Raw genomic sequence first — 15,278 nt, 5'->3', positions numbered from 1 at the left:
TGAAAACACATAGAACCTTTCCCAGTAAAGTCAAGGAAGAGACTATCACTGCTATTTTGTTCTGAAACTGCCAGTTAGTGAAATTAGTTGAGAGATGAAGATAAGAGGCATAAACATTGGAGAAGGTAATAGCTGATATTTACTGGGTACCTCTTGTGTGTCAGACACTGCTTTAATCATTCTTACATTTAAAGAAGAAAGGGAAATTTACCGTTTTAAACTAGAAAAATATAAATAACTAGAAAGCTATTAGAAGCATTGGAAAGATAGCGAAATACAAAATAAAGGGACATCGTATCATTCATACGGTAGCAATAACAAAAACAAACCAGTTGTCATCGAGTCAACTCCAACTCATGGTGACCTCGTGTGTCAGAGTAGAACTGTGCTCCCGAGGGTTTCCAGTGACTGAGTTTTCAGAAGTAGATCGCCAGGTCTTCTGAGGCACCTCTCTGGGTAGACTTGAACCTCCAGCCTTTCTGTAGCGGCCAAGCGCTTATCATTTGCACCACCTGGGGCTTCACAGTAGCAATACAAATCATGAAATACTCTAGAAATGAATTTTAACAAGAAATACGTAGAAACAGGAAGAAAACTATAAGCTCTCTTGAAGGGCGTAAAGAGACTTGGACATGTCGAGAAATATGCTTTGTTTTTAGATACGTTTTGATATTAGATAGATACCAGTTCTTAAAATAATCTTTAAATTTGAAGCCATCACAGTCAGTTCTAAGTTGACCTGGGAGAATAACTGTGTCATATGTGAAAAGATTTGTTCTGTGAAATAGTAAAATGTATTACAAAGCCACAGGATGTGAGAACGCCTGCTTCAGTATAACAGAATTCCTTACTAACTTGGAGCAAGTGAAAGGTCTTGAGAAAGTGCCCAAAAGGGACCTTGGAGACAGCCTGGTGATAAACAGTCACTTCTCAGTGTTTACGTGGGTCAGGTGACGATTACCTGCATAGAGGAGAAACATACTTTGTCCCTGAAAGGGAAGGCCGTATTACAGGTAGATCACTTCTCTGCAGAGTAATCTAGAACTATAATGCAGTTCCCATCAAAACTCTGTAGGATTTGTTTTTTCTTGAAAATTTACAGTAATGCTTATATGGATAAATGTTGAGTTTAGTCAAGAAGGTTTTGAAAATGAGACTAATTTTTACTATAAGGCTACACTAATCAAAACCATGTGGACGTATATAATACTGAAGTAAACAATAGATTAAAGGGACAAAATAGAGCCCCAGAAACACACCCATGAGAGTTTATTGTATGATGAAAATATCATTTCACATCACTGGAGAAATAATAGAGTCATTCACTAGTTAGTACTACAAAGGAAGTATGGGGTAGGATGGCCAGAGCCGGAGGAGGGGCGCCTGCTTAAGATTGCATGATCTGGGAAAGCATGCCTGTGAGGGACATTTGCAGTGAGGCCTATGTGGTGAGGAGGTGCTAGATGGGCAGAAACCAGTGTGGCCTGTTTGAGGGACAGAAGGAAGACCACAATGGCTTGAAGGTAGAGAGCTGGGTGGAGGGAAGTAGGAGAGGCTGGCACAGGTCCAGGTCAGAATTTCACTCCAAGTTTAATGAGAAGGCATCGCAGGGCTGTAATTAGGGGAGTTAAATTGACCAGATTTACGGTTCCCAGATCATACTGGCTACTATGTGGGGGAGAGAGGACATTCAATAACAGTTTTTTTGCGAATTGGTAATCATTTGGAAATAAATCAAGGTCAGGCCAAAAATATTTAAATTCTCTTTGGCAAAAGGCACTGTAAACAAAGATAAAGGTAAATGAAAAGCTGGGGAAATAGTTGTAACATTTAAGATACAGATTAATGTTCTTAATATGTAAAGCGTAATATAACTCAAAAGAAATCAGTAAACATCCCTGTATTAATAAGGATTGATCTGTCTGTGAGTAATAGAAAGCCCCAAAACAGCAGTGGCTTAAACAAAATGGAAGTTTATTTCTCCCTCATGAATACAGACAGAGGTGAACAGCCCAGGCATGGGATAGCACGTTTGCCCATGAAATCATCAGGGACCCATGGCTTCCAGCTTTCCGCTCTGCCGTCCTTCATGTCTAGCCAAAATTCCCGTCTGGTCATGGTCTGAGAAGGGGCTCAGGCAGCAGGAGTTAGAAGGGGCAAAGAACCTGCCTAGCTGTCTACTAAGGAGGGAATGTTTCCAGAAGTCACTGCTGCTTTGCTCTTATTAGCCAGAGCTTAATCACATGGCCTCACCAACTGCAAGAGGCTAGGGCACGTTGTCTTTCTTTTGGGTTATCATGGATCCAGCTAAAAACCCTATTACTATGGAAGAAGGGAAGATAATATGTTGGGGGTCAATTCTTAATCTCTTCACTCCAAAAATGGGCAGGGGAATAAAAAAAAGAAGGAATACAAGTGGGCAAGAAAGCTTATAAAAAGCTACCGGCTTTTCTACCCAGCACCAGTCTGTTGGAGTCTTGTATCAGCCGCCCCCTAATAATCAGATAAACGCAAACGAAGAAGCACCTGTCAGGTGGGCGATACCCGCCCGTACTTGGTGAGGCTGTAGGAGGGCGGCGTTCTCATACACTGTCAGTGGGGATATAAATGGGCGTGATGGGCAGATGGGGAGTGCAAATCCAAAATTTTAACATGTATACCCTTGAGCTAACAGCTCCACCTACTAAAAAAAATGTATCCTAAGGCAGTAATTGGACATGTTCACAAAGGCGTATCTGCAAAACAGGTCATCAGTTAGAATTGTGTAAATTTAGAAACCACCTGTAAATACTTCAAGAAATAGATGTGTTAAATAAATTATTGTGTATGTTTACATTAGAATATCATACAGCTACAGAAAGTGATGCTGTATATCTATATTTAAAGACAGAGAATGGTTTATACATAGAATACAGCAGCATGTAGAGCATGGGGTAACCCATGTTACCCCAGAGGCATGAGTGATGGGTGAATATGCAATGGATCAGGCACAAGAGACAATAAGGATGGTGGGGACTGTGACAGACAAGCCACTGTGTGGCCCCCATCAAAGGGACTGTGCTCAGAGTTACCATGTCTTCAAGTTTTTCCAGAGAAGCTGGGAATCTGTACTTTAATGTGAAATCATCCGATTTTTAAAGATAAGTTATTAATACAAATATCTTCAAAACACTCTGTAGGCCAGCCAGAGGAGAGGTCTTGTTAGCCACAGCCTCTGACCTCCGGTGCAGAACGTGTCCAGGGGGGCTGACAAGAGGTGTTAGGGCAGCAGGGTGGCCACCTTCAGCCCAGTGTTAAAAAATGGTCCCTAATCCTCAGAACTACCTAAAGTTTTGAAACACAGCACATTCTCTGGAAACCAGCTGTCTGCACATCAGGAATGTTGAATCAAGGAACAGCCTCCGTCCCACTGGGTGGGCAGTTGGACTGAGGGATCGAAGAAATTGCTTCAGATTCCTAGGCTTGAGGACAGAGCGAGGCCCTTTCTCCAGTGACAGGAAATCTGTGAACACAGCAGAGGGCTTTTCTCAATAGAAAGACGGTGGCATTCTTCTCCTGGGGGGGTGCAGCCGCAGTGGGAGCGGCATTCCCTGAAGTAATGCGTGCCGCCCTTGCTGACGGACTTTCCCAGGCCCTGGGAATTCTGCCGACTGGCCGCCTCCAGTGGGGCCCAGGGATGGCTGCCGGGAGCTTCCAGAGGAAAGGGACCCTTTTCCTTCAGCTGGAGTAGTGCTCCTAGAGCTGCGCTTCACCACTCTGGGAACAGCAGGCTGGGAGTTACCGCACGGGAGGCCGCCTAACAGTCCAGCGTATCCTCTGCGCTGTTGTTTTTTTTTTTTTTTTTTTTTTCCTTCTTACTCTTGTTGCTTCTCCTGCCACCTCTGTTTTCTTCCCACACATGGAATTGATTATAAAGGTCTCTAATGGCCTGTCACCCTGTTTGGGTGCTGTCACTGCCATCTTGTTTTCTTGTTGTATCATCGTCTTCTTGCCTCAGAAAAGTTCTGTATTTGCTCAAACGAAAGGAAGGCCAGGCAAACGCAGATGCCTCCGATTTCCTCTGGTCGCCAGAGCCGGAGATTTTGTTCCATTCGTCCCGTTCCCATCAGAGCAGGCTCTTGTGTCCGGAATCAGCCCAGTTTCCTTGATTCTCACCAGGACACCGATTGAATTCCAGCCCAGCATCTGTTGGGGCTTCTGAGAACACAAAGCCATTCAGAAAGCGAGGGAGACAAAGCAGGCACTGTCACCCGAGCCGTTCTTGGCTTCATTAACCCGCCAGGCCGGCGAAGAAGAAGCGCGCATTTGTCAGTGAGGGAGTTGTCCCCACGCGGGCTGGAGAGGGACTGAGTCTTCATCCTTAATGACTAGAGATGGCTCAGGAAACTGGACTAGCTCCCTGTTAGAAAGTGGACATTGTGAAGAGTATCTTACCTTCTTTGTTAAAGCCAGACATTTTTTGTCAAATGTAAGCCAAAAAGATTCAACCAAGAGTTTTATAAAATATATATTTTTTGGAGGAGGAGGTGACGGCAAGGGGGACAGAGAAGCAAACAGTTCTCAGGGTTGGGGGCAGCGTTCAAAGCCTAAATCTAGACCCACAAATGAGCAAACATGGTTTTGCAGTATGAAAAGGCGTCCTAGGATGTCAGAGTGCAAATATCTGGCGTCTTTGCTGTGGTTGTGAGCCGGCCCAAGGGGGCAGGAGCTGGGTTTCACCGAGATGTGTCTTTATGTGACCGTTAGGAGTCACCATGAGAATAGTTGTCCACAGTCTGGTTTCTAGAAATATGGCAGGATCATAACAGCATGTTCTCTGTAAATACAAGGGTAAGTTTGTGTCTGCCTTGGGTTTGGCTATGAGAAACCGCTGAGAATTGTTTTCTACAAAGCCTTTGTTTTTTGCAGTAAAGAGTTTGATGCATGCCCCGCTCACTTAAAACCCTGAGGCTTTTACAACCAGTTTACAGTTTGGTTCCACTCGGGAGGCCTGGCCATTTGGTTAGACTTACTCACTTTGCCCAAGCCCACAGTAGATTGAACCTAGCATTTATGTATATTAATATATTTGATTCTTGGGACAGCTCCCAAAGGCAGATGGTACCAGCCCAGATTTACCAAGGAGGAACCTTGCTGAAGATTGTGACCAGTAAATGGTAGCACTGGGTTGGTTTGTCCTCTGGGCGTATTAAACAAAGCCCCTCCCTCCCCTGGGTGCTCCAGCACCACCAGAGCCAGTGTCCTTGTCTGGGAGCACAGCCTTGATTCCCGAGCGCCTCCTGCTGAGGCCAAGGCCTGTGCAAGGGGACTGGGCACCTGTGGCCCTTGTTTGAGCAGCCAGAGAAAGGCATACGTGGTGGGGGTGAAAGAAGGGTGTTCAGAGAGGACTGAGGAGGAAAAGGCGGGTGCCTGGTAAGGAAAGATACACCAAACTTTGGGCTGGTGGCTAAGTTTTGGCTTCATCATTTTTTCTTTAGCTTTTTAAGTTTACTTTTTTCAAAAGAAAACAGTGACGGGAACCCCGTGTTGCCCATCACCAGCTTCCTTAGTCAGCAGCTCTTACGGCCTCGGCATGTGGCTTCTGGTCACTGTGTAAACACCAGCGTTTCTTGAGTGAGTGTGGTGGCAGCGCCATCACCAACACTGAGCACAGGTCCTTGCTGTCTCTTGGTGGCTGTGTGGCAGAGCAGCAGATGCCAGCTGGAGTGTGATCTTACAACACCCATCCCCCCACACACGGGAAAAGTGGGATTCAGAGAGACCAGGCCACTCAGCCAGGACCTTAAACTTGGCAAAGGCAGACTGCACACCATTTTCTGGCCACCTTCTACTGTGCACAGCCCTAGGCCTTCTGAGCAATAGTGGCAGTGGTGCAGACACACAGTCTCCCTGAACCAGGGGCTCTCAGAGGGCCAGGACCCTCACCTGGCTCCATCACTATTGGGCAGATTGGGAACAGTAGAAGGGCCTGGCAGGTCTTGCCACCCTGACGACCCAACACTGGGTGTAGATGCCACTGAAGAGCTTTACAAGGAGGATAGGAGGCAGGGCTCAGCCCGTCTCCTCAGTCTAGTAAACATGGACTATTGGTACACATCTTCCCCAGCCAATTTCAGCAGCCACAGGCGGCGCACTTGACCCTGATTGGAGTCAAAACAAGGCCCCCGCTCCCCCTCTACCACGCCTCAAGCCCCCTCTGGAGGAGACGCCTCTTCAGAAAGGTGCTGGATGCTGGGCGTCTGTGATCTCTGGAGCTGCCTGCAGGAGGCTGTGTGGCTTGGCGCATCTTCCCCACCCCCAGCACAGCGTCCTGCCCTGTGGGGGCTGCTCCGCCCAGCTGCACAGCATATGGTGGGCCAAGTGCTCCCCTCTGCCAGCCCCCCCATTTCCTGTTGCAGGGGGACAGTAGGGGAGGCAGTTTGAGTCTGGTGTTGCTCAGGCGATCTGCAGCTGATCTGGGAATAATTTGAAACTGAATCTCAGCTCTTGGGAAGCCTTTCATGAAATCATTGCCAGTTTATTAACAACAGCTGTGGCCGGCCTGCTCTGGATCCGAGCCCCACCCCCACAATCCCAGGGAGATGGGGGCAGCGGTTGACATGCTTTTTAAGGGGAGAAGTTATAGCAAGAACAGTCTCCTATCCCTTCTCCGTGTTCACAGGAAGCAGGCCATAGGCTGCCAGCCTGGTAACTGGGAACGTTGGAGAAACCAGCTAAAAAGTAGTTAAGCGGTTTTGCAAGAACATCTTTGTGCCAAGTGCACAAACGTGTATTTTGGGAAATTACCAGCCTATGACTGGTGATTAATGCTGATACCTAATTTGTGAAATGATTCTCTTTCCCTTTTAACCACTTGTAGTTTCTCTTCCTTCACTGTCTACTGTCCAGGCCCCGCTACCTGGGCAGGGCTACCAGGGCTTTGTCATGAGGGACAAGTTACAGGATTGGGTTTTTTCCTTCCTTCTTGTTGGAAACCTTCCCGATGTGTTTCTAAAGAGGCTGGACCTGCCCCCCGGACACACACACACACACACGTTCTGCTTGTGCTTATCCCCCTCCATGTGAAGCCCTCGTGTCCCTGGTTCAGTCAGCTGGTTCAGGCCCGGCACTGCCTGCATCCTGCTGAGCTCAAAGAAAGTCAGAGAACGGAAATAAAACCTCCTCCGTGTTAGTTGCAGTCAGCTTGGTCTTTATTTAAAGCTCTGTCTACAACTGCTGGGACGCTCTGCCCTCAACTTTGCATCTGTGGGCAGTGTCAGTGGGTGCCGCCTGCTCCCTGCACTGGGCTCCTCACCTGTGTCCCCTCTCAGAGTGGCTGTGGGCAGCAACAGGAGGTGCAGGTTGTCTCCCTTCTACTTCAGCCTAATGTCTCTTCACACTCAGTCTGTTGACACCCTGCCCATCTTGGACAGCCTGGTTGCTAACCAGTGTCTCCTCCTCCATGTCCACCTAGCCTGGCTTGTCAGAAAGGAACTAGCCTGTGTGTCGCTCTGAATGGGTTCATTAAGGTCACAGGGGCTTGAAGGAGAGCAGAGAAGGGAACTGATCCAGGACAGCTCGACCCCTCTTGAACACCCATGCTAAAGGCCAGGGAGGGGACTGCTAGAAGGGTCCCCGCCACCCTTAGTCGTGGCTTCCTGGGACCCTTGGGGATATCCATCCCAGTGATAGACACCCAGCAGTCTTGCTGTGTCCCTGAACCTCCCGCCCATCCCAGACAGGGGAGGGGGCAGAGGGGCACAGGCCTCAAGCGGCTTCAGTCTCACCAACAACCCTAGTGAGGGCAGAGTAGGTGGAGGGGCCCAGCAGGTCACCCTGAAGCTCCCCAGTCCCAACTGACTGCCGGCCAGCCTAGACTCTGTAAGCCCAGACTCCAGGAGCAGAGGACAGGCAGCAGCTGGGCCCGAGCTGGTCCTGACCCATCCCTTACCATCTAGTGATCTTTCTCTGAGCCTCAGTTTCCTCATGGGTAAGATCCCCCACTCAGCTCTCACCCCCACCCCCGACCCGTGCTGGGAAGAAGGGTGTGAACTAAAGCAGAAGGCAGCTGTGGATACTGCCCCGCATGGAGAGCCTGTCAATTACCATCTCCATATCCCTTCTGAGCATGTGGGCGCCAATACAGAACAGCCAGTGGGAAACACACCTGTGTTCCCAGCAGTTGTCTCTGGGGAGTAATTGCAGGTGGGGTTTTTTCTTTCCCCCCTCTTTTTGTCATTGTGTTTTGTTTTGTTTTGTTTTTTTAAAGTTTTCTCCCTAAAATTGCTTCAATGGATATATACTATTTTAATTATTAAGAAGGGAAATACTTTTTAACCCTTTTGTTTTTATTGATATAACTATATACCAGCCACTTTTAATGCCTCCGGACCTCATGAAACAAACAGACCTGTTGCCATCGAGTTGATTCCGACTCATAGGGACCCTATAGGACAGAGTAGAACTGCGCCATAGTTGCCAAGGAGCACCTGGTGGATATGAACTGCCGACCTTTTGGTTAACAGCCATAGCTCTTAACCAGTGTACCACCAGGGTTTCCTCACAGGTAGTCGTTATTCCAGTTCTAAAGCATTTAACATCAAGGTGGGTCCCTTTTGAAATGCCTGAAGCTCAGTGGACCCAGAGTTGGAGCCTCCTTATTACGTAGGTTGAGCATTCTATTAGGTGATGCTTCCTGGATGTGTTTTGTAAACTTTTGCCTTTTTTCCCTTACTTCCTTGAGATAAGGCTTGCAAGCATGATTGTGGCTTTCCTGTGTGATAGTTGAGGGGCCCTGATGGGTTTGTTTTGGTTTTTCTGTGTCACATTTGGGAAACCAGAGGTTCCCCCATGTAACCCAGTGGAACAGTGCTTGCAATAAACTATTTTTTTTTTTTTTTAGTTCTTATTGCTGTATTGTCATACCACAGATCAGTGGCACCACAGTGCCACTTGCCTTATTGGTGGCTTATATTATCAGATCATATATCTCAAAATCCATAGCTCGTATCAAAAATTCCACATTGATCTTTGAATCAGCATGCCATAATTAGTGAAAACACATAGCATCAAAAGAAGTTTTTTTAAATGAAAGAGCTTTAATGTGCCTGAAATAAAAACCCTATTTTTGTGTAGCAAGAAGAGGGTAGAAAAAGAGAACTCTATGGGGTCCCATGGTATTCAAGACGTTGGTAGCCTCCTGAGAAGATGTGTCAGCAAGGAAGTGCTGAGGGTTTGGTTCCCCTCCTCAGGAAGGGCCCAGACTACAGCTGTAATAAGAACTGCACCGGGTCACGGGAATTGGAGACTTAGCTACACAGTGGGTCATCCAGTCCTTTCTGCTTCAGTGACGGACCCTTCTCTGAAACATCAGGCTCTGGCCCAAGAGGTAAGGTATGTGCACCACCACCCTCAGAGCTCCCTGCCCACCCTGTGGTTAGGGAGCCTGCTGAAGCCTGTCTAGTGGACCCTGTAAGAGATGGCACCTGTACTTTGGGAGAACTGAGCCCAAGAAAATAACAATTGTTGCCTAAAAATTGCCAGGGAAGTGGCCCTTTCTCTGCTTTATTGACTCTTCACCTCCTTGAGCAGAGATGTTTTGTTCTTCCTTGCGTTGCCCCGTTCTCACATCTTGTATTTAGTGGAGAAAGGAAGGTTTCAGAGGAATTGAGTTCTACCCATCACAGAGAGAAAGAGCCTTATTGTACTTCAAAGAGGGTAGGATGCACTGGTTCTAGGATAAAACAGAAACTAAAAATAGTCCCCTCTGACACAGTGTACAGGCCAGGCGGACAGAGTTCTGCCCGAGACTCTAGTTCACGACTGGGTGGTTTCTGTGGCTGAGAGCGCGTGGTGAACTGGTGGTTAAGCACTCGGGCTTGGAGACTGGACTGCTGGGACTCGAGCCTCACTGTGCCTCTGGTTCCTCGTCAGTGGTGTGGGGGTTAGTGAACAGCATCTAACTCCTGGAGTTGTTAAGGAGATTAAACAAGTACATGGACTGGCAGCAGAGCCTGGCATATAGTGAGTGCCCAGTCAGTGTCGCCTACCACCGTTGTTACCACTGTCCTTGACGCTTTAGAAGAGGTCATTTACTTCTCACAGCAAAACCTGTTTTAGGAATAAATAAATGCCAGGTTAGGTCTGGGATAGCACTGGCCTGGGGAGCCGCAAAACTGTAGCTCTTCCCATTACCTCACAGCCTCTCCATCGGAAACCAGCGCCACTTTAAGGTATAACTCAGTGTACCTCATTGTGGACAGTGCCTGCATTTCGTGGACCATGACTCCCCCTGGAGCGTGGAGGGAGGACGAAGTGGGGGGCAGTGAGTTCACCTACTCCTCTCTAGCCTCTCCTCACCTTCTTTCCTCCTGGCATTCCCCCTTCCACCAGCCTACGTGTGTTCTAGATTTGCAAAATAGCAAGCCTTTTTGACAAGCGTTCTTATTCACCGTGAGTTGTACTCAGGAGATGCCTAGAATGTTTCTCATGGGAACCTTCCTCCAGAAAGGATTCAGCAGCCCCCATCTGTCACTTAGGCCCAAACCCAAGGAGTGTTCTGAGGAGGGACCAGTCTGCGTGGTTAAACTCAAAATCAAACCTGAAACCTGTCTTTACTTTTTTTTTTTTTTTAATAATACTTTGTTGTGCTTTCAGTGAAAGTTTACACAACAAGTTAGGTTCCCATTTCACTGTCTTTACTACTGACTTGAGGAACTAAAAATGGGAAAACTGCTTGTAGAAGAAACTTCTGCCCCAAGTGGAGTCAAACATATTAGCTAAAAATGTAATCTTTTTCTTTAAAAAACAAAAGACTGCTTTAGTTCCAGCGTCCTGTGACTCCAGCCAGTTGGGAATAGTAGACGTCTGAGCTGTCTAACCCATATTCTAGGCATAACTGACACTTAGGATTTATGGTAAAAATCATTTCTTAGAATCATTGAGTGCCAGCACTTCATGGTGAGATGTAGGCTGCATTTAGAACCCAAGGACAGCACCTACCAGGAGAAGAGAGGACTTGAGAACAGATGACCTAGAGTCTACTCACCAAGTCAGGAGGGCAGTCCATGCCAAGAAGGACCAGGCAAAGGCTCAGGGAGGCTTTCTTCAGAAGGCAGGGAACCTGGCTTTGTGTCCTAAGGACACTGAGGTGTCTCCTCTCCAGGAAGGAACCTGGAATGCAGCATGGGCATCTGCACATGAATGGATGTGGCTGCTGGGTGTCCGGGGCCATAAGCTCAGAACCCCACTCCACCCCCAAACCCTAGAGGAGATCTAACTTGGATTTATTCTGTGGCGAACTTCTGTCAGGAATGTTTGGGCTTATTATAGGACAGGTAACATTGGTGACAATCAGGCAGTGCTCTGTGTGCTCCCACCTGCAGGGGCACTCTTGTCCCTCCTGCTTTACTTGTCCCATCAGAAATATCATGAGAGAGTCTGAGAGAGTGAGCCTTTAAAACAGTGAAATTTTCCATTTCCAAGTGGAATGTCAGCCAAAATTGTAATCACAACCTAAAAATGCCAGCTCCACGGGGTGGGGAGGGGCTGATCTCCCTTGGTCTTGGCCATGTGTCCAGCATCCACATGGTGCCTGGTGCACAGGAGCATGTAGGGCTTCCTGGGGTGAAAGAATGAGTACCCCAGTGTTTGAAATCAAATAAGCAGCAGGGCAGAGGCACCTTCTGGTGTCTCCTGTGGACATTCTTCATGGAGACTACTTGAGTGACACCATGGAGCAGATAGAGCCTGGGTCCTTGCTCGCCATGGCCAGTGATCTCCAGGGTACCTTCCAGTGCCATGGAATACCCTACGTGGGATTTTGATAGGTACAAAAACGGTGTGGCGACAGCATTGTTTCACCTCATCTAACTTCACCGGGGCAGGAAGAGAGACTCACCATCATCAGCCCAAGGCTGATCCTTGTGAGGTAGAAGTCAAACCATCCCTCCCATGGCACTCTCTGCTTCTCTGCTGGGCTTGATGATTTATTGCAATGGCCACACAACTCACAGATGATACTCATGATTGTGGGGTGTATTAGGGAAGTAACAGGAAATTCAGGATCAGGAATGACTCAGGATACAGTTCTTGGATCAGGACAGCTTCTTCTCAGCCGTGCCCACAGGCAGAGCTTTCTCTGGCCCTTGACCTCATTCTTCCCTGCTCAGGCAAGTGTTACAAAGCTCTTTAGCTCTGCCAGTAAGTGCCTAGAGGCACCCCACTGCACCAGTAAGCCTCGACCCAAAGGCACTCAGCTCATACTGTTTGGATCAACACACCCACTGTAGCTGCCTCACTGTGTGGGCCAGGAAGCCTACATGCCATCTCGCACCAGTCTCCTGGTTCTGCTGCTGCTGCTGCTGCTTGCTGTCTCATGTTACAGTGCTCTTTCTCTCTCCCTCCCTCCCTCCCTCCCTCCTTCCCCCTGATCTAGGAGGTTCTCAGTGCAGGGACGCTGGATCCAAAGGATGTGCTCTACTCCTGGCCCTTCTTTCTTGGTGGTAGTGAGGTCTCCCCTTTCCATCTCTGGGATGGCTCAGTTTAAGCCTTAGAGAGATGACAAAACTGACCAGTCTCCTTATTAGGGTTCCATATACCTTATTTTCATGGTTCCATCCCCACAAGCGTGCCATGCAACTTATTTGCATTATTAACAAGCTGTCCAAACTCTTAGGTAGGCCACAAGCATTTTATTTGCATAGTCCCACCTAATCATTTGGTGAGAATTACAAGACCATGGCTAGAAAGGCCATATAAAAGTGATCCATGGTTCTGCAGTAAGTATGACCCCCCCTTCAGGTGGTGGTGGCAATGGTAGAGGGGGTGAGATGATGGTGATCATCATGGTGGACTAAAGTTACAATTCATAAGTGACTAGAATCAGCAAACCTGTCTTGCTCATACCATGAAGGAGCCACTGATAGAAGTGTGAGGGTCTTTCCCAGTCTCTTAGCACTTTTTCTTGAAACCTCTCCTTTTTCTAGAATCTTCATCCCTCCTGTTCTTCACAGCTTCTCTGCCCCTTAGTAACGGGGGTTTGCTTTCTGTGCTTCATCTCCTTCCATCTTTATGACACCCTGTCATGAAGGCAAAGTGACAAGGTTGGAACGTTAGAGGTTTGGGAATGTGCCTGGAGACTCTGAGCTGAGACCTGGAGAGCTGCCACTCCTCCTGCTTGCCAGGGTTTCTGCTCACCTTCCTTTTCTTTCATTTTCTTTTTTTTTTCCTCCTCTAATCTTTTTTCCCAGCCCTACCACTAGCACAGAAATAGAGAGGTTTGCCAGCCCCTAATCTACCCTTAAGGAGCTTGGTGGCACAGCAGTTAAGCACTTGGCTGCTAACCAAAAGATCAGTGGTTTGAACCCACCCAGCAGCTCTGTGGGAGAAAAGACCATGTGGTCTGCTCCCATAAAGATTGTTGTTAGGTGCCATTGACTAGGTTCCGACTCATGGTAACCCTGTGTACATACAATAGAACAAGATGCTGCCCAGTCCTGCACCATCCTTAGTCGTTGCTATGTTTGAGCCCATTGTTGCAGGCACTGTGTCAGTCCATCTTGTCGAGGGTCTTCTACTTTTTCGCTGACCCTCTGCTTTTCGAAGCATGATGTCCTTCTTGAGGAACTGGTCCCTCCTGATAACATGTCCAAGGTATGTGAGGCAAAACCTTGCCATCCTTGCTTTTAAGGAGCATTCTAGCTATACTTCTTCCAAGACAGATTGGTTCATTCTTCTGGCACTCCATGGTGTATGTTTAATATTCTTCGCCAACACCATAAATCAAAGGCATCAATTCTTCATTGGTCTTTCTTATTTGTAGTCTACCTTTCACATGCATTCGAGGCAGTTGAAAATCTCAGGCACGCCGTAGTCTTTAAAGTGATATCGTTGCTTTTTAACACTTTAAAGACATCTTTTGCAGCATTTGATTTTTGTGTGTGTGTGTGCTTTAAGTGAAAGTTTACAAATCAAGTCAGTCTCTCACACAAAAACTTATATACACTTTGCTACACACTCCCAATTACTCTCCCCCTAATGAGACAGCTCGCTCTCTCCCTCTACTCTCTCTTTTCATGTCTGTTTCGCCAGCTTCTAACCCCTTGCACCCTCTCATCTCTCCTCAAGACAGGAGATGCCAGCATAGTCTCAAGTGTCCACCTGATCCAAGAAGCTCACTCCTCACCAGCATCCCTCTCCAACCCATTGTCCAGTCCAATCCATGTCTGAAGAGTTGGCTTCAGGAATGGTTCTTGTCCTGGGCCAACAGAAGATCTGGGGGTCATGACCACCGGGGTCCTTCCAGTCTCAGTCAGACTATTAAGTCTGGTCTTAAGAGAATTTGGGGTCTGCATCCCACTGCTCTCCTGCTCCCTCAGGAGTTCTCAGTTGTGTTCCTTGTCAGGGCAGTCATCGGTTGTAGCCAGGCACCATCTAGTTCTTCTGGTCTCAGGTGATGTAGTCTCTGGTTTATGAGGCCCTTTCTGTCTCTTGGGCTCGTAATTGCCTTCTGTCCTTGGTGTTCTTCATTCTCCTTTGATCCCAGTGGGTTGCGACCAATTGATGCGTCTTAGATGGCTGCTTGCTAGCGTTTAAGACCCCAGACGCCACTCTTCAAAGTGGGATGCAGAGTGTTTTCTTAATAGATTTTATTATGCCAATTGACTTAAATGCCCCCTGAAACCATGGTCCCCAGACCCCTGACCCTGCTACACTGGCCTTTGAAGCGTTCAGTTTATTCAGGAAACTTCTTTGCTTTTGGTTTTGTCCAGTTGTGCTGACCTCCCCTGTATTTTGTGCTGTCTTTCCCTTCACCTAAAGTAGTTCTTATCTACTATCTAATTATTCCTCTCTCACCCTCCCTCCCTCCCCCTTCTTAAAACCACAAAAGAATGTTTTCTTCTCAGTTTAAACTATTTCTCAAGTTCTTAACAATAGTGGCCTTATACAATATTTGTCCTTTTGCAACTAATTTCACTCAGCTTATAGCCTTCCAGGTTCCTCCATGTTATGAAATGTTTCACAGATTCCTCACTGTTCTTTATCAATGTGTAGTATTCCATTGTGTGAAAATACCATAATTTATTTATCCATGCAGCATTTGATTTCTCAACTGCAGCCTCCATGGGTGTTGATTGTGGATCCAAGTAAAATGAAGTCCTTGACTGTTTATCATGATGTTGCTTATTTGACCAATTGCGAAGATTTTTGTTTTCTTAATATTTAGGTATAATCTGTACTGAAGCCTGTAGTCTTTGATCTTTGTCAGTAAGTGCTTGAAGTCATTTTCACTTTCAGTA

At 47.3% G+C, this 15,278-nt stretch overlaps 1 protein-coding gene across 2 annotated transcripts in view; it reads left to right on the top strand.

Annotated features, from left to right (window-relative positions):
* RNF216 (ring finger protein 216) overlaps positions 1-15,278 on the top strand; it is a 169,118-nt gene that overhangs the window by 137,340 nt on the left and 16,500 nt on the right. The gene's annotated exons all lie outside the window — the stretch shown is intronic.

The sequence above is a fragment of the Loxodonta africana genome, chromosome 12, assembly GCF_030014295.1.
Source record: "Loxodonta africana isolate mLoxAfr1 chromosome 12, mLoxAfr1.hap2, whole genome shotgun sequence".
NCBI lineage: Eukaryota > Metazoa > Chordata > Mammalia > Proboscidea > Elephantidae > Loxodonta > Loxodonta africana.
The sequence above is the reverse complement of the archived record's forward strand: the minus strand, read 5'-3'. Positions and strand labels throughout refer to the sequence as shown.